Here is a 20,977-nt window from a genome sequence, read left to right as displayed (position 1 = left end):
TAATATAAGAATATATTTCAAGATATTGTATTATAATACTATTATATAAAACAAACACATAAAGAAGAAATCAAAATGATTACATAATACACATGTATAAAAGAAAATTAAAAAAAAAATTCAAGATATTGTACTATTCTACTGTTACTAAAGAAAAATCAAATAGTGCAACAATTAAATATAACTAATACAACAAAAAAATGTTCCAACTAACATATGATACCAACATAGTATATAGCTATACCGACATGGTATACAATTGTACGCAAAGAGTTTAAATTTTTTTTAAAATTCAATTATTAAACTGAAATAATATAGTTGTCACATAATCTAATTAACTCAATGAGAGCTTATGCAATGAATAATACCTCCATGGAATTCCATTAGTGTTAATAAATATTATTATTTATTTATTGAAATTACAGACAAAAATTCAGGACAATCCTTTTGAAATTGTGGTATGCACGACAACCGGGAGTTTCTCCGATCAACTTATTCCTCTTGTCCATTTTTCTCACTGCGAACATCCTATTTTATTTTTATTTTTCAAATAATTATTACTATATATTTCTACAGTCAAAATACATATCATAGACAAAGAGATAGTCAAAAGTAATATTATTCAAGTCATATAATAAAATAAAAAGGGGAATAGATTTGCATTTTCCACATGCCCCTCACGTGGGGTAAAGCAAATTAAAGGGGAAATAGGAAATTGAGTTGTCCGATAATAAGTTTGTATTGTATAGGTAGGAATTGTAATTAATTTTCAAGTGGGCAACACCGGGTAATTACTTTGGCCTTGATAGGCATTATGTGTTATTTCCTCTTGTTTTTTTTCGTTTTTCTTTTTATAAAAAGAATACGACGCTTTTTTATTTAAAATTAATTTTTGCGACCCCAAAATAATGTTGTATGGTGGGCCGAGCTGGGATCGGGACTGGACCGGGCCGCGGTCCTAACGGGCTAAACGGGTCTGGCGGGCCAGTCCTGGTGTGCCGGTCCTTAATGGTGCAAAAAGCCCGAGGCGGGCCGGGTCACATAAAATAGCCCACGAGCCCGGGACCGCTAAGCCCAGAACCGGTTGTATGGTGGGTGTGTATGGTGATTTCTGGTTGTCTCGTGTTGTTTATTGTACTTCTTGTCGCGGTGGGTAGTGTTTTCTCTGTAATGGGGTTCCCTCCGGACTTGATTTTATAACCCGAGATGATAGTTGGGATGATTTTCTCTATAATTTTAGCAAATGCTATGATCATTTGCCATATTGCTATTGTGATATCTGTTTTGGAGGATGATTCTGGACCACAAGCGTTGCTTCGGTCTAGTTCACTCATCAAGGTGCAAACAAAAGTTGGGCTATTGATATTTCTCGGATCGACTATTGGGATGGCATTTGGGGAGGGTTTGCTTGAGCATAGAGTGAAGATATTAAGCTATGGAAATGGATCTTCAAGAATATGGAAAGGGCCACTTTTTGTAATAATGTATTCATTTGTGATGCTTATTGACTCTATGATGAGTACTGTCTTTTACTTCAGTTGTAAATCATATAGAATAGAAGCCTCAAATGAAGAAAGTTTGCCTGTATTAGAAGTAATGCTGCACTGTGGGCCGGGCCTGAACCGGACCGGGCCCGCGATCCTAACGGGCCTAGCGGGCCTGGTGGGCCGGTCCTAACGGTCTCTTAAAGCCCGAGGCGGGCTGATCTTCAACGTTAAGCCCACGAGCCCAGGACCGTTTAGCCCGGGACCGGCTGGTGGGCCTGGCCCTGGCCCAACGGGCCTAGTGGGCCTAACGGCTATAATTTTAAAAATAAAAAATAAAAAAAAAGCCCAACGGCCATATTTAAAAAGTATCCATTTGGGGCTTTTTTTGATTGTTTGGTAGTTTATAAAATAGCCATTTGGCCCCCAAACTTTATTTTAACTCCAAACTTTATATAATTATACTTTTTCCCCATTTCTCAACTATAAATACCCCCTAATTCTTTCATTTTTACTCACCAATTCATCAATCTCTCTCAATCTCTCTACTAGAATTGCTTATTTTATTGTTGAAACTTCGTGAAAAATTGTGAAGTTAGTGAATTGAAGTCTTCAAGTCTTCAACGATTTTCAATTTTCAAGAAGTTGTTCGGCAATCCGGTAAACTCGTTTCAACTCTTAAGTTTTAAGAATATATTTTTTTGTGTTTTAGTTTGCATAATTGTAATTAATATGACATTTTCTTTGAAAAAAATGTTTGGTAAGGGAAAAGATAAAACCGGTGAAAGTAGTGGCCAACCAACTACCCTTCCCCCGGCTCCCCGACCTAGAAAAGATAAGCAAGTTGAAAGTAGTCGCCAACCTAGACGTCTTCCTCCTCCCGTAATTCTTGATAGTGATCACCCTTGTTTTCAATTTACCGATAGTGAATTTTGCCATAATGTTGCACCAGGTGAAAGGTTAGATGATGAAATTATGAATGCTCTTTATCCTAATGAAACTATCTTAGAAAATAATGAGGAAAATGAGGATGATGATGAAACCCAAGCACTGGATTTAGATGATACACCTACTAGTCCTGTTAATAACCCAACTGATGCACCGGCCGACCCACCTGTAGAAACTCTTGCTTTTAATAGAGAACCTGCTAAACGCCTAGAAACATCATTAGTTTGGAATTTGTTTACTCAAGTAAGAGAACAAAATAAGGCTACGTGTAAAACTTGTGGGAAATTAATGGCGCATAAATATACTGGAGACCGTAGCGGCACGGGTAGTTTGACTAGGCACATAAAAACACACCCTAGAGATAAAGTTAGATATTTACAAATGAAAGCGCAGCTAGAGGGGACACATATAGATTTTGCGGATAGCCCTAGTACAGGTTCAAATCTAGTTCAACCAGGAATTAACACTGTGACCAGAGGTATTTTATATTACGATCCAAATAGAGATCGTGAAGAATTAGCAAAGATGATTACCGTTATGTGCTTACCCTATTCTTTTCCTTCTAATCCTAATTGGGTGCATTATATTAGAAGAGTTTTTAATCCTACTTATAAAGGTTGGCCTCGCGCAACAGTTAAGAGCGATATTTATAAATATAAACATGAATATGAACAATATTTGCGGTATTTATTTACTCATATAACTAATCGGATTTCTATTACTACTGATATTGGTAGAAGTGGTAATGATTGTGATTATCTAACTGTTACAAGTCATTGGATAGATGAGGAGTGGACAATGCAAAAATGCATTATTGCGTTATAGAATAATTAATTCACGTCACACAGGTAAGTTTATAGCTAACACTGTTGCAGATATTTGTAGATATTTTTGCTTTAGAGATAAAATAATGGCAATTTCTATGGATAATGCTTCTAGTAACACTAGTGCTATAGGCATACTTACAACAACACTAAATCCTGCATTTAGGAATATATTCCATGTTAGATGTATTTGTCATATTTATCATTTAATTGTCGGTGATGGTATGCGAATTTTAAATTTAGAAATTGAAAAGGTTAGAATGGCTCTTAATTGGCTTTTTTATTCAAACCGTAGAAGTAGACTTAGAGATTATTTTAAAAAATGTGATGAATATGGTCTTAGAGAAAGAAATGTTCCTAAAGCTTGCCCGACTAGATGGAATTGTATGTACGAAAGTTTAGTAGTTGCATATGAATATAGAAACCCAATTAATGCAACGTTTAATGCTCGGGTAGGTGGTGAGGATGATGATGAAATGCTTACTACTCAAGATTGGACGAATGTTAAAATTCTTATAGATTTTTTAGAACATTTTCAAATTGCTACAAATGCATTTTCTGGGCAATATTATCCTACTATTTCAAACTGTTTAGTTTATATTGCAGCACTATGTGATTTGTTTGTTGAATTTTCGGAGGGTGGGGAAATTTATCAACTTGCTATAAATGAAATGAAAGAAAAGTTTAAAAAATATTTTTTCCCTATCCCTCCTATTTATGGTGTTGCTGCAATGTTAAATCCTACAATGAAATTAGGAGGTCCTCATTTTTGGTACTCAAATATTTATAAGGCTTTAGATCTTTCAAATGAGGAATTTGCTACACTTGCAGATGCAAAAGCCTCAATTAAAATTAATGCTCAAACAATTTATAATGATTATCAACTTGCCTTAGAGCATGCTAGGCCAAATGTTCCAACCCCTACTTTGTCTAGTTCACAATCGTCTAAAAGAGCGCGGGCTTAAAAGCACTTAAATCCTGGACGGATTTCAGGGGTTCTCAAGGTGATAATTATGATGAAACTTCACATCTAAATGAGCTTCAAGTTTATTTGTCGCAGGGACTTGAAAAGGAGAATCCAGACGGCACTTTTGATCTTTTGGAATGGTGGAAGGCAAGGGAAAAACATTTTCCGGTTCTTGCAAGGATGACTCGGGATATTTTATCTATTCAAGCTTCAACTGTTGCATCAGAGAGCGCTTTCAGTCAAGCAAGACTTCAACTAGGTGATCATAGAGCGTCTATGAGGGAGAGCTTGGAAAAATTTGTACTGTTCAGAGATTGGATCCGCTCGAAAAGAAGAAACTTTAGAATTGCGGAATCACAACCGGCGATAGATGAAGCTTATGAAGAAATGATGGCGGAACTTGCGGAGGATACTGCTTCGCCCGGAAGTGGTGATGAATAAGCTGCTTTTCCACCACCACCAACGCAACCTCTTCCGAACCTTGAAGGATTTATGAGATTTGTTAGAGATACAATGTAGATTATGGTGTAACACGTACTTTGGCACATCTTCTTTTAGTTTTTTCCCTTTTAATGGTGGTATTAGTACCTTGTTGTGCTCATTCCATTGGGGGAGGAAGACTAAGAAAGATATGTCATTTTTGGTAATAAAAATTATAAGACATGCCCTTGAATATCTTTTTGCAATATTTTTTTGTCTTTAACTTGCAATTATTTATAAGCTATAATATATATATACATAACATACAATATATACTACAAGAAAATATATAAGGGAATATATATACATAACATACAATATATACTACAAGAAAATATATAAGGGAATATATATACATAACATACAATATATACTACAAGAAAATATATAAGGTAATATATATACATAACATAACATACTATATATATATATATACTACAAAACATTATAAGAAATTATATTTGGAAATATATATACATAACATACTATATATAGTATACTATACTAGTATACTATATATACTACAAAACAAGATTTTTCAAAATTCAAAATGAGGGCCCCACCCCCAATGACCACCAACGGCCATATTGCACAAATAACCGTTTTTTTTTCAATTTACAAAACTAACCTTCTCTAACACTATAAATACCCCCTCCCTCTTCTTCATTTCAATACTCAATACTCATTTATCAATCTAAATTTTTCTCAATCTCTCAATCTCCAATTTTCAAGACTTCAAGTCTCAATCTTAATTTTCAAGTTACATCATGCCTCGTTCGGAAAGAGTGCGCTTATTTGTTTCGCACTACTATGAAATGCTTGAAGAAAATGAAGAAGGCCAAATATTAAAGTGCAAGAACTGTGGAAGAGTCTTAAATTTTCGTTCAGGGTGTACCACAGGCATTTTAAGGAGGCATATAACGTATTGTGTTGATGGTATTTATCCGCAAATTCGTCTTTAAGATTTTTCAACAATTTGTGTTATTTTAAAATTATTAGACGTATTTATGCTTCATGTTGTACTTTCTTATTAATTTATTATGCATGGCAATTTAGTTTTACTATTGTTTTGTTATTTTACTTTTTCGTCAAGCACTTTAATAATTAGATTTCTACATATATATTACATATATATTTTTTATATAGCCATGATATGGTTTACAAGAAATTGCCTTAAACAAATTTTTTTTTTAAAAAAATCCTGAAATTAAAAAAGCCCGTTAGGCCCGCTAAGCCCACGAGCCCGACCCGTTTAGCCTAGGACCATATGGGCTTAGGCCCGTCATGGGCTGGTTCCACCCGTTGAGCCCATGAAGCCCGAGACTGTGAGGCCCGGGATCGCCAGAGCCCAGGCCCGCTAAGCCCAGGCCCGTTAAGCCCGGCCCGTTTGGCCCATTTAGGCCCGGTCCCGGCCCAGAATACAGCATTACCCCAAATCCCACCTTTAAGGATCGTGATGAATACTTAGTTCTAGCCTAACACATGCAGAGAATGTAACAGAATTAACCAACTTGACTGCAAAATGTTAACGCATAATTGAAATAACATAGTCGAATCCGAACAACAGTCACACAACCCCAAAACCGGCAGTACAGAGTCATAAACTCTACTCAACACACTAAAATTTCTAAATACAATACTGTTCTGGAATGAAAGAAAATAGTAGTAATGAAAGACAATAGAAGGTGATTCCGATACCTGCGAACGCAATAACACGTATACTTTGAAGTCTCTACAGCAGCACAGAATCAGCTAACTAAAACCGACACACTCCGAGGTACCTGGATCTGCACAAAAATGTGCAGAAGAATAGTAATTATATAAAGCTAACATCGGACCAAATAACAACACAAAACTAAACATGGGAAGAATAATAATTTAAAACTAGCAATGGTAAGTAAAAGCACCAAATGGCAACATGGAGTAACCCGGCGCTAACGTATCAAAGTAATCATAATGCAATTAAGGTAACAGGGAAACCAATTAAGAAAAAAATACAAGTGATAACCAAATTTTGAAGTAGTACTAACACTAGGTTTACAACGAGAATCACCGTGAGGTACAACACCTCATAATCACATATTACAAGTCTCAAATCACGAATCATATACACATGACACCTTGTGCCCACATTATCAATCACAATGCACGAACAACTCACATACCAATAACATCAATATATTGGATCAGCATGGACAACCCACGTGTTGCACGGACAACTCACGTGCTAATAGTAACAATGTCTTTTATCTACACGGACAACTCACGTGCCAAAAGTTATAATATCTCATATTCGCATGGACAACTCACGTGCCACCAGTCCAATCCACATATAGAAGGAAGATATACAAGAATACATGTACTTGATCAACGGACATCACGATTCATATCCTGAACTGATATAGGTGACATGTTACGGTGTGTGCATGTGCAAGTATACTATCACAACTCAAGTTAACATGTAAAATCAAAGACATCGAGTAGTACATTGAAAATAACAAAACAAATCCCATAATATGCATGACACACACAAGAAAATCACATCACCACACAAATATAATCAATAACAATACTCTTAGGCCATCACAAATCATCTTTGACATAGCCCCCTTGTCTCACCACGTGCGCAACAATAAAGTAAATGCTCGCCTTGTCTCGCCACACGCGCATAAATAATTATCTCACCTTGTCTCGCCACATGAGCAAACCCGATATATATATATATATATATCCCGCCTTATCTCGCCTCATGTGCAAATATGAAATAATAATAATAATAATAGCACAGACAATTCACGTGCAAACACCCCGACAATCATCCCAACCAATTCACATGTACCCAAGTCACAATCGACACAACAGTCAATTGGCATTACACATGAATATTACCAAAACAACAATACCAGTATCACAACAACGCATAGCCCACGACTTGACAACAATTTATACAAGAGTTTCAACAACCACACATAGAAACGGAAGAATAAACTCAACAACGAAAGATATTCCATATAATAACAACATCGATCAAGTACATATAAGAGTAAACTCAACAATGAAAGAGATAACATGTACTACCAACTTCAATTAAAGCATGTAAGAGTAAACTTGACAATGGAAGATATAACATGATATGACAACTTTAATTAAATTCATGTAAGAAACCTAAGAGTCTAAACCAATTAATTTCCACATATAAGACCATGTACACACTCGTCACCTCGTGCACACATCTTCCACATAATTCAAATAGTACAATTAAACCCAATCTTACGGGATAGATTCCCCCACATAAAGTTAGGTTAGATGCTTATCTCTAAAAATACATTTACTCGAAAATTTACCTCCGTTCAGCTCAAATCTGAACAAAATCGACTTAATAACATCAAATAATGAAAGAGAAACTAATTCCAATAAATAAAGTTAAGATCTTTACACAATTTCACAAAAGTCAACATAAGTCAATCCCGAGAGCGCCGATCAAAACCTGGGTCCAAGGGTAAATCTAGACTACCCATAACCCAACGAGTCCATATATATGTTTTATTTTCAAATTCGAGTCCAATTCGACTCTCAAATCTCGAATTTTTATTTTCTAAAACATAGAAAAAATCCCCAAAATTTCCCTTCAAATCTCATGATTTAGATATTAAATCTCATAAATTATCATTTAATATTGTCACACCTCCTTTTTCCGGCACCGCGAGGTGCGTAGGGAGTTTTTTCCAATTAAAGGACAGTCGAAACGGGATTGGTTTAATTATTTCAGAGTCGCCACTTGGGAGATTTAGGGTGTCCCAAGTCACCAATTTTAATCCCGAATCGAAGAAAAGAATGACTCTATATTACAGTCTGCGTACCAGAAATCTGGATAAGGAATTCTGTTAACCCGGGAGAAGGTGTTAGGCATTCCCGAGTTCCGTGGTTCTAGCACGGTCGCTCAACTGTTATATTCGGCTTATTTATCTGATTTTTAATACAATTATGAACCATGTGCAAATTTTATCTTTTACCGCTTTATTATTATAATTATTATTTTTTAGGAATGTGAACATCGCTTAAAACATATCTTTGGATTGTGTCACATGAAATGCACCCACAATACGAAACATATTTTATTTGATGTTTTAGGATTTAGATTTGGGTCGCATGAAATGCGCATCCGAGTTTAAGAAGGTAAAATTAATTAAATCGCGCCTAAAGAGTCTAACGCGTCATTATCTTTGGGGAAGGAAGTGAAATTCACTAAACAATCCATCCCAAATTCTAAGTAATTTTTTTTTAATAATTAAATAAATAAATGAGATTGGAGAATCCTATACATTCGTATTATTTACATCTATTTATTTTTAGCGAAATCCTTTAATAATATCCTTTAATGACTACCTTTTTATTATTACTAAGTTTTTTATAAATATAAAATCAATATCTACATTCTTGAAAATGACATATTAAATAGAAGAGAAAAACAAATATTAGCAGAAAGTAATAAAATTATAATCATAGATACAACATGGAATTATCGAAAAGTAAAAAATAAAAATAAAAAAACTAATTATCCCATAGTTGGATTAAAATTCAAATTATTAGTAAGACTTAAGCTTATTGAAACTAATTATTTACAAATACTGAAAATTGAAAGAAATAAAAACAAAAACTTGAGTACTAAATCATATTTCTAAAAATTTAAACAATTTAACATTAACTAACTTTGTTTTAATTCATCATGTCCTAATACTTGTTTGCAAATTAATTCATGTTATAACTGAAATTGACTACATGATTCGGATTAACTTATCGTTGACGAAGAACCTTCTGAATATGGAACTTAGTTAATTTTTGCCAAACTGATTCAATAACGCCATTTTTACGTTATTTCTTCTATTTTTTTTATTAAACAGTTTTAATTAATAATCAGGCTTAAATATATTTCCTAATAATCTGGTAAAGGCGTTATTTAATATGTCGCTATAATATGCCTAGTTATGCCGATGACAGTGATTTACAGAATAATAATACATGAATAACCTAAATACAATACAAAAATTAAATTAAACTAAATTAAAAATTTAACACTCCATTCTTCATTTCAGCTTACAAAATGCCAAAATTACAGTTGTGTACCTGATATTGTCAATATAAGAAGAAGAAAGTCAGCAACGTAATACGTAACACAGCAACAGCAACAATAACCAGCAATAACCAGTCAACGAAAATCCCAGTGACAGCTTTGAAAAATTCAAAATAAAATCCAGGAATGCCGAAAATAATGGACAGAAACCAAAGGAAATTTTCAGATTTTTGAAAGGCTAGTTAATCTTCAACCCTTAATTTCTACACCTGTATACCAGAATATTTCTCAGGTGTGTACTACTTTCTCTTCTAATTTTCAAATTTTTTTTTCTTTGTATGTTTTTTTTTCTTTTCTTGAGAGTTTCAATGTTTTTTTTTTCGGAATAAATGTTCAGCTTTTTTTTTCAATCTCTTTTTTTCTGTCTGTATTTCTTCTCTCCTTTCTTGTGTTCAAGACTTCACATATATATATCCCATCCCATAAATCAATTAAAATCAATCCCTTTCTCTACCAAACCCATTATCTTCCCACTCATTCCCATTATATTAAAAAAACATATCACACCACCCCATTTCATTTTGTCCCCCATGCTTCTTTTAAAATAATGCAAGATTCCCCTTTAAATTAAATCTTGTCCCCCCTTTATATTAAATAATAATATCACAAACCACCCCATTTCATTTTGTCCCCCATGCTTCAAATAAACAATTACAAAATGTACAATTCCTAAACTACCCCTTCCGACCTTACTGAAATTACCAAACTACCCCTGAACGTATTACAAATTTACCAAACTACCCATCAGCTATAACACATCAATTAATCAAACTTAACCAAAATATAGACAATATGATCAATTTCTAACAATGTTCAAACAACAATATGAACATGGATGAACATCATAACAACAATATCACATGAACATGATTTTAACAACATTTCAACAACAAATCACATGAACACAAATTGAACAACCAAGAACAACTAAAATTTGATTGAACAATATTTTAGCAACAAACAATCCTATTTTCGGATTCAACACCAACAACAAACAAAGTATGAAGATTTCTAAATTCAATCATATTGAACTTAAAATCAACTCTAACAACATTACAACAAACAATTCTTATATTAAACTTTAAACAAGATTATGAGAACAATTCAAGAAATAATCATAAATGGTAAACAAGAAATCAAACTATAAACATTTCGGATTCAAAAATCAAACAAACATAATATGAACATGAATTAAATCTAAAAATAAAAACGACGGATCCAAATGACTAAAACCAACATACTTCCCTTATTACAACTATATTTTTTTAGGCAAATGACAAAACAAAAACTAAGAAGAAACAATTATGAATTTAAACTTGAACTTAACAATATTAACAATTTCCGGAAAATACATCAAATACATGAAACAAATTGAAGAAACAATTAATTAAATTTCAATTTGAATCTAACAAATATTAAACTAACAAATATTCACTTAAACAACAATACGAACACGAAATAAACATGAAAAACAATTAATTAATCTTTCAATTGGAATCTGAAAAATTAATTTAACAAACAACACATGAACATGAACTAAAAATTAATTCAAACGATAAACAAAACAAACATTTGCCGATTTTAGATTCGAAAATATAAAAACCAAATACGAACAAAATAAAACGCAAAAACTACTAACCGGAAATGAACAACGACGAATTGGACTATTTCGACAAACCTCGAATGGGCATAAGTCTGTTCGGACTCAACGACGAACTCACCTTCCTTGTAAACTTGACGAACTCAAAACTACGCTCGACGACCTCAACTAGAACTCGATCAAACGAAGGCAGAAGTGATGAACGGAAGCAGTTAATTTGTTTGCGAGAAAACTGAATGCAGAAGAAGCAACGATGGAGACTGGCCATGGTTGTTCGATGAGGCAGCAGCTGGACGGCGAGGTTGACACAGAAGTAGCAGCAGCCGGAAGTGAAGAAGAAGGTGGAACGGGAAGCAACACCGCGACAGCAGCTCGGAGGAAGGAGGAGAAGTAGCGGCGACGTGTTTGGTTACGTCAAGAAGCTGGCGCGGGCAGCAGCAGACGAGGCAGCTAGGGTCATCCATGGTCGGAGAAGGAAAAGCTTGAACAACTGGTCTTTTGGACGTGCGGTTGAGGGCTGCCATGGACGTCGAGCTCAAACTCGAGCTTGACGTCGAACGACGAAGATAAAGTCGCGATGGATGGTGAGGCAGAAGGAGCAACAGTGGTGACGAGCTGTTCGTTAGCTTTTGTTTGGATCACCAACGCAGCTGGGTAGTTGAAGAAGACGATGCAAGGGAAGCCATGGTCGATCAAGCTTTGAGCTTGACAAAAGAGATGAAGCTATGGTAGCGACGGTGTTATGGTGGGTCGTTGGAGATCGAGGGACTTGTGTCGTTTGGTCGAGGAAGAAGAAAGCGAAAGTAGTTGGTTGAGGGCAGCCATTGATGGAGTTTGGAGCCTTTGGGAAGATGAAGAATAGAAGAAGAAGGAAGATAGGGGGGCGGGTCTTTTTCTTATTTTTTAGGGTTTTTTCTTTTTTTTTCTTTTGTTTTGTGTTGTAAAAGGTAAGACAAAGGGGTTTGGGTCTTTTGGGTTATGGACTGGGTCGACCCAGTTCGAATTGGACTGGGTCGTAGGGAAGATTGGGCCATTTTTTGGGCCTGTGGCTTGAAGTTGAAGAAGAGGCCCAATTCCGACTTTCTTTATATTTTCGCTCTCTTTTCTTCTTTTATTTTTCTAAAACTAAATTATAAAAATACTTAAACTATTATTAAGAACTAAATTAAGTTATAAAAGTGCAAATTAACTCCCAATAATAATTAACGCACAATTAAGTATTAATTAAGCATAAAATTGTATATTTGGACATTAAATGCTAAAAATGCAAACGATGCCTATTTTTGTAATTTTTAATTTTTGTAAAACAAATTTAATTACTAACAACTATAGAATTAAATCCTACATGCAAAATGCGACATATTTTTGTATTTTTTATTAATTTATCAAATAAACACGCACAAACAAATACAAATAATTATTCAAAATATCACAAAATATCACAAAATTGCACACCAAAGAAAAATCATTTTATTTTTGGATTTTTTGGGAGTAATTCTCATATAGGGCAAAAATCACGTGCTTACAGCTGCCCCTCTTTGCCCGGATACACGAAGGGTTTTCGTGCAAAGATAAAGCGAGCGATTTTTGCCCATCCGAGTACTCCGTGTGAAGCATTTTTTTTTTGAAAAAGATTTGACCGAACCTTTGCTTCAAAGGTTTCCTACATATCCTGGGCTAAACAGGAATCAGGTCAATGTAGTTCGGGAAATTTTGGTAGCTGGGACTACCGTTGGACTGCAATGTTACTGTTGTTGCATGCTATTATTATTGCTTACCGATCTCCTTGTTACACCGTGCTTAAAAAAAACAAGAAGCTAGGCTAGAGTACAATTTATTTTTGTTGCCTTGCTTCCTTGTCTGCTTGCATTTCTTTCGGTGCTTTTCTTCCGATGCTTTTCTTCCTTTTGACACATGGACTTGAGTTTATGCTGGGACCTCTTGTTGCAACCTTCTGCTTCCCGGTGCTGGGGGATTTTATTGTTTATTGCTGGGGATTCCTGTTGTAACCTTCCGCCTTCTGGTGGGGTTACTGATTCCAAACTCTGTAATACAAGACTAAAAAGTTGCTTCAATGCAAAATTATGAAATGTATGCCCGCATTATACTGGTGGACGACCTAGAACTGAAATGTATTCCCGCATTTTACTGGTGGGTGACCTAGAACTTAAAAGTATTCCCGCATTATACTGGTGGGCGACCTAGAACCTAAATGTATTCCCGCATTATACTGGTGGGCGACCTAGAACTGAAATGTATTCCCGCATTATACTGGTGGGCGACCTAGAACATGAAATGAAAAGATAAATGCATACCCGTATTATACTTGTGGGCGACCTAGAACATGAAATGAAAACATAAATGTATACCCGCATTATACTGGTGGGTGACCTAGAAATGGAAAACTGAAATGTATGCCCGCATTATACTGGTGGGCGACCTAGAATATGGAATGAACAGACAAAATGTATTCCCTCATTATACTAGTGGGCGACCTAGAACTGAAATGTATTCCCGCATTATACTGGTGGGCGACCTAGAACTTAAATGTATTCCCGCATTTTACTGGTGGGCGACCTAGAACTTAAATGTATTCCCGCATTTTACTGGTGGGCGACCTAGAACTTAAATGTATTCCCGCATTTTACTGGTGGGCGACCTAGAACTGAAATGTATTCCCGCATTATACTGGTGGGCGCCTAATTGGTAAAGAATAATTTGAATTTGTTTCCTCGATTCTCCGAGAAAATTTCCACTTGTGGCAGAAAATTTTATGCCCCAATTCTGGCGATCTTTCTTATGGCGTATCTTTAGGCCATCATCAACACTTTATTTTCCTGTTCAAATCAAAGAAAATTTAGTTAGTTTTTTTTTTTTTTTTTTTTTTTTTGAAATATGGCGAATGGTCATGTCACTCCTGATGGGGATGATTGTTCCCTTTCCCTTATTCTTGTTCGGCGTTCTCAAAACTTGTTGGGGATGATGTTATTTGCTGGGGATAACATTCTGCTGGGGATGGTTTTTCCATTTATCCCTTCACCATTTTGTATCTCAAAAATTTCTGGAGGTTATTTTGCCGAAGATGAATTTTCCTTTCTTCCCTTCCCCTTCTGTGTTGTCCGACCACCTCGTAGCTTGGTCGATATTCGGTCGGAGTACTCTGGGGATCGTCTTGGAACTTGGCTTACAATTTCCTCAACATGTTTTTTTTTTCCGGCTCTTTTTTTCCGGCTCTTCCCCGTACTTTCCTTGCCATTTTAGGACAGTATTATTCGGCCTAGCAACCAACGTCTTTTGCCTTATTGCCTTGTCTCTTGCCTGCCCTTTTCACTTTTTATGTTGTACCATTTTGGCAACTGGTAGTAAGCTCTGAAAGACCTTCCTTAAAACATAAATTTCTAGAAAAATTCTTTTAAACAACAAAATGAAAAGATAGAAAAATGAGAAAATCTTTCTGAACAAAAAAATGAACTTATCTGGGTGATACAACCGATTCCAATGATCATGTTGTGCATTCCGGATTAATCAACCCAGTCTATTTGTGTCGATCAAACTTTCTGATGTCTTCACTTGCTGGGGATAAATAGGTGCCCAATTCTTCGCAAAATACGGATCTTTTCCGTCAATCTATCTTGTCGCCTTATAGTGCCCTTCGCGGGGTTTTCACTAACAAGGCTCTCTCATTTCTCACAACTCCCGTCGCCTTATGGTGCCTGTGAAGGTTTTCACCGATAAGACTCTCTCATTTTGTATTTCTCAGCTTACGTCGCCTTATGGCGCCTGTGAAGGTTTTCGCCGATAAGACTCTCTCATCTTATTTTCTCAGCTTGGGATTGGAGTGTTGCCGATAAGATTTATCTCTGCCGGGAATTCTTTTGGCTAAAAATTCTTTCAATTCATGATCCTCATTCAGTCAGGGACCGATGTTTTATTCTTGGTTTTCATTTGCCTATCTTAACACCTCTCGGATACTGATCGGGAGGTCTTTTTTGGATATCAATATAGGTTTTAGAAGAAAAGGATATAAAATTCAAAATAACTTTGATGGGTAAAGTATTACAACTCTTGGAATCAAACTCTTTTTTTTCTTTTTTTTTTCAAAATTTAGAAACATAATTTCTGCCCCAGTTTTCTTACTTGGGGATTTTTCTTTTGATTTTTTTTCTTTTTATTTTTTTATTTTATTACCTTATGATCGAGCCGTGAGGCGCCTACGTATCCTCTTTGAGGAATCAGGTCGAACGTAGTTCACTGACTCCTTTGTTTTCTTGCGACCTTCAAAAAGTTTTTTTTTTTCATACATTTTTTCATTAATGATTCCAAGAGAGGGGTATAAAAAGATAAGTATGGCTCAAAGGGGTAAAGCAAAGGTTAAAAGTGTTTGGATAGAAGAAAGAATTGCCTCCGTCATTTCATTATCCGATAAGCACTAAGTACAAACAAACAAATAAACAACAAAAGAAATTACACATAATATCTTTTGACTGCATCAGAATTGATAGCCATGTCGACGCATCTTCCTTCAACATCCGTCAGACGTAAAGCGCCATTGGATAATACTCTGGTCACAATATACGGCCCTTGCCAATTCGGGGCGAACTTGCCTTTTGCCTCAATCTGATGTGGGAGGATCCGTTTCAATACTTGTTGCCCTACTTCAAATTTTCTGGGGCGCACCTTCTTATTGTATGCTCTTGCCATTCTCTTTTGATACAACTGGCCATGACATACTGCTGCCAATCTTTTTTCATCCATTAAACTCAGCTGCTCTAGTCGGGTTTTGACCCATTCATCATCGTCAATCCCGGCCTCAGCGATAATTCGAAGGGAAGGAATTTCAACTTCTGCTGGTATTACTGCTTCGGTTCCGTATACCAACAAATAAGGAGTCGCACCTATTGAAGTACGAACAGTAGTGCGGTATCCTAACAACGCAAATGGTAGCTTTTCATGCCATTGTCTGGATCCTTCAATCATTTTCCTCAATATCTTCTTTATATTTTTGTTGGCTGCCTCAACTGCTCCATTCGCCTTGGGCCGATACGGAGTGGAATTACGGTGTGTAATCTTAAACTGTTCACATACTTCTCTCATCAAGTTGCTGTTAAGATTAGCACCATTGTCCGTGATTATTATATTTGGGATCCCAAATCTACAAATGATATGGGAATGGACGAAATCCACCACTGCCTTCTTGGTTACAGACTTAAAAGTTTTGGCTTCAACCCACTTAGTGAAATAATCGATGGCTACCAGAATGAACCTGTGACCGTTCGAAGCTGCCGGCTCGATAGGCCCAATGACATCCATGCCCCATGCTACAAATGGCCATGGTGCGGACATTGTGTGCAATTCCATTGGTGGAGAATGAATCAGATCTCCGTGTATCTGACACTGATGGCATTTTCGTACGAAACTGATACAATCATGCTCCATAGTGAGCCAATAATATCCCGCTCGCAGAATCTTCTTTGCCAACACATATCCGCTCATATGGGGCCCACAGACTCCAGCATGTACCTCTGTCATCACTATCGTGGCTTGACCTGCATCAATACATCTCAGCAATCCCAGATCTGGGGTTCTTTTGTACAACATTCCTCCACTGAGGAAAAATCCATTTGCCAGTCGTCGAATGGCTCTCTTTTGATCTCCGGTTGCCTGCTCCGGGTATATCCCCATCCTGAGGTATTCCTTGATATCATAAAACCATGGCTCGCCATCCATTTCTTCTTCTATTATGTTGCAGTAGGCATGCTGATCACGAACCTGAATATACAATGGGTCAACATGGATTTTGTCTGGATGGTGCAACATCGATGCTAAAGTGGCCAAAGCATCGGCAACCTCATTGTGAACTCTCGGGATGTGTCTGAACTCCACTGATCGAAATCGCTTGCTCAAATCGTGCAAACATTGTCGGTATGGTATAAGCTTCAAATCCCGTGTTTCCCATTCACCCTGGATCTGATGTACTAGGAGGTCCGAGTCTCCCAAGACCAAGACGTCCTGAACATCCATGTCTGCAGCCAATCGTAGGCCCAAAATACATGCCTCATATTCAGCCATGTTGTTGGTACAATAGAAACGTAGCTGAGCTGTAACAGGATAGTGATGTCCTGTTTCTGAAATAAGTACTGCTCCTACTCCAACTCCTTTTGCATTAGCAGCCCCGTCAAAGAAAAGCTTCCACCCTGGTTTCTCATTCAGTTCTAACTCCTCTATATGTATCACTTCTTCATCTGGAAAATACGTCCTCAAAGGCTCGTATTCTTCATCAATAGGATTCTCAGCCAAGTGATCGGCCAATGCTTGAGCTTTCATGGCCGTCCTCGTCACATAGACAATGTCGAACTCTGTGAGTAATATCTGCCATTTTGCCAATCTTCCTGTGGGCATAGGCTTCTGGAAAATATACTTTAATGGATCCAGACGTGAAATAAGGTAAGTAGTATGTGACGACAGATAATGCTTAAACTTCTGTGCTACCCAAGTTAGAGCACAACATGTTTTCTCAAGTTGAGTGTACTTATTCTCATAGACTGTAAACTTCTTGCTGAGATAATAGATGGCTTGCTCTTTTCTTCCTGTGATGTCGTGTTGACCCAACACGCAACCAAACGAATGATCCAGGACCGTTAGATAAAGGATTAATGGCCTCCCCGACTCAGGTGGAACCAATACAGGTGGATTAGATAAATAACCTTTGATCTGGTCAAATGCCTCCTGACATTCTGCCGTCCATTCTATCGCGGCATCTTTTCCTCAACAATCGAAAGATGGGTTCACAAGTTGTTGTGAGCTGAGCGATGAATCTGCTGATATAGTTCAACCTTCCCAACAGACTCATTACTTCTGTTTTGTTCCTCGGTGGCGGCAATTCCTGGATGGATTTGATCTTTGACGGATCCAACTCAATGCCTCGCCGACTGACGATAAATCCTAACAGCTTTCCAGATGGAACACCAAATGCACATTTGGCTGGGTTGAGCTTAATGTCGTACCTTCGAAGTCTTTGGAAAAACTTCCTAAGGTCTGCTACGTGGTCTTCCTGACGCTTGGATTTGATGATCACATCATCTACGTACACTTCGATCTCTTTATGTATCATATCATGGAACACAGTAGTCATTGCTCTCATGTACGTTGCCCCAGCGTTCTTCAAACCGAATGGCATTACCCGATAACAATAAGTCCCCCATGGCGTAATGAAAGCTGTTTTCTCTGCATCTTCTTCATCCATCAAAATCTGATGATACCCAGCGTAGCAATCCACAAAGGAGCCGATTTCTTTCCCGGCGCAATTGTCGATCAAGATATGGATATTGGGCAATGGAAAGTTATCCTTTGGGCTTGCCCTGTTCAGATTACGGTAGTCGACGCATACCCTGATCTTCCCATCTTTCTTTGGTACTGGCACTACATTAGCCAACCAATCAGGATATCGAGAGACCCGAATAACCTTTGCTTGCAGCTGCTTGGTTACTTCTTCTTTAATCTTCACACTCATATCTGTCTTGAACTTCCTCAGTTTCTGCTTGACAGGAAGACAGGCCGGGTCAATGGGCAATTTGTGAACCACTAGCTTGGTGCTTAAACCCGGCATGTCGTCATATGACCATGCAAAAATATCTTTAAACTCAATGAGTGCTTTGATTAATTCTTCCCTGATGCCAGGCTCAATGTGGATGCTGATTTTGGTTTCTCGGACATTATCCGCATCCCCTAGATTTACAGCCTCGGTGTCATTCAGATTAGGCTTGGGTTTCTCTTCAAATTGGCATAGTTCTCGGTTTATTTCCTCGAAGGCTTTATCCTCATCATATTCAGACTCATAATCGATCTCTTGTATCATTAAATCAGAAGTCAGATTGATTTATTAGACTAGGTCGAAGATCCGTCGTGCATGCCATGTCATTAGAACCAGTAAAAAGAGAACTGTTCAGAAAGAGAAAAGAATAAAACAAAATTAAAATGAGACAAGAAAAGAGTTTTATTAAAATGCGGGATAACAGGGTTCACACTTTTACAAGATAAAATGAGATTTGGATTACACCCTGAATAATCCGAAAAATAAAAAAGCAAAAATCAAAGCCTACTACCAGGACTCTCCCCGAGTAGGAAGAGGAGTAACCGTCCAATTGTTGGTTTTGGCTTCAGGCCCCATAAACTGTATGTCTGTTCCACTGGAACCCTCTCCGACTTCTACCATATTGACATTAGTGAACAATCTTTCGAAACTCTGATTCAGATCCCCGTCAATCCCAATCAATCGCCCGAGAACTTTCGGGACTGGTGACCCCTTGGCGCTTGCTCTAACAAAAGATCTTGAGAGACGTGGCACAGGTTTGGGAAGAAACCAAACTTTCTTCTTCATTTTCCGAGCTCGTTTTACATCTGCCGCAGTCGGTTTGAACCCCAACCCAAAGGTCTCCAAATTCTTGGGCAAGGAAACAGGTTGAACAATTCCCTGAAGTTCAGCTCCCAAGCCTTTTCCTGGCATAAACCCATTACCTAGCATTTCTGAAACCATCATAACCGTTGCGGAAGCTATCCTAGGATGCTGAATGATTTCACCCTCGGGGATCTTGTTTGCCGACACTGCATCAAAAATCTGGTAGACCCAGGGACCTTTGTCATCATTAGTCTCTATGAAGGGTACAATGGCGCCTCCTACGGTGTACGCAGTGTCCTCGCCGTGCAATACGACCTCTTGTCTATCCCACTCGAACTTGACCATCTGATGCAAGGTGGATGGCACTGCTTTGGCTGCATGGATCCACGGACGTCCCAACAAAAAGTTATAAGATACCGTAGCATCTAATACCTGGAATTCCATGGTAAACTGGACTGGACCGATGGTCAACTCAAGTATAATATCCCCCACGGTGGCTGTTCCATTTCCGTCAAATCCTCGGACGCAAATGCTATTCTTTTGGATTCTTCCGTGGTCGATCTTCAATTGGTTCAGGGTGGATAATGGACAAATATTGGCACTTGAGCCGTTATCCACTAATGCCCGAGTAACTGCCGAATCTTCACATTTGACAGTTAGGTAGAGAGCTTTATTATGCTCCGTGCCCTCCACTGGCAGATCATCATCTGAAAATGTTACCCTGTTCACCTCGAAAATTTTGTTGGCAATCGTTTCCAGGTGATTTACAGAAATTTCATTGGGCACATGAGCTTCATTCAGTATCTTCATCAGGGCCCGACGATGTTCATCCGAATGGATTAATAATGATAACAGTGAGATCTGGGCCGGTGTTTTCTTCAACTGTTCGACCACGGAGTAATCCTGCACTTTCATCTTCTTTAAGAAATCCTCAGCTTCTTCTTCTGACACAGGTTTCTTTATTGCAGCGGGATTGGGTCTTCTCAACTCCGCCGGAGCAAAACACTGTCCTGATCGAGTCAGTCCCTGCGCCTCACAACTATTCTCCTCCACTTGTTGTCCCTTGTACATCACCACTGCCTTCTCATACTTCCAAGGCACAGCCTTGGTATCAATCATTGGTGTTTGGACTACTGGTTTTATGATGA

This window comes from Nicotiana sylvestris, chromosome 4, assembly GCF_000393655.2.
Source record: "Nicotiana sylvestris chromosome 4, ASM39365v2, whole genome shotgun sequence".
Classification (NCBI taxonomy): Eukaryota; Viridiplantae; Streptophyta; class Magnoliopsida; order Solanales; family Solanaceae; genus Nicotiana; species Nicotiana sylvestris.
This window is presented reverse-complemented; position numbering follows the sequence as displayed.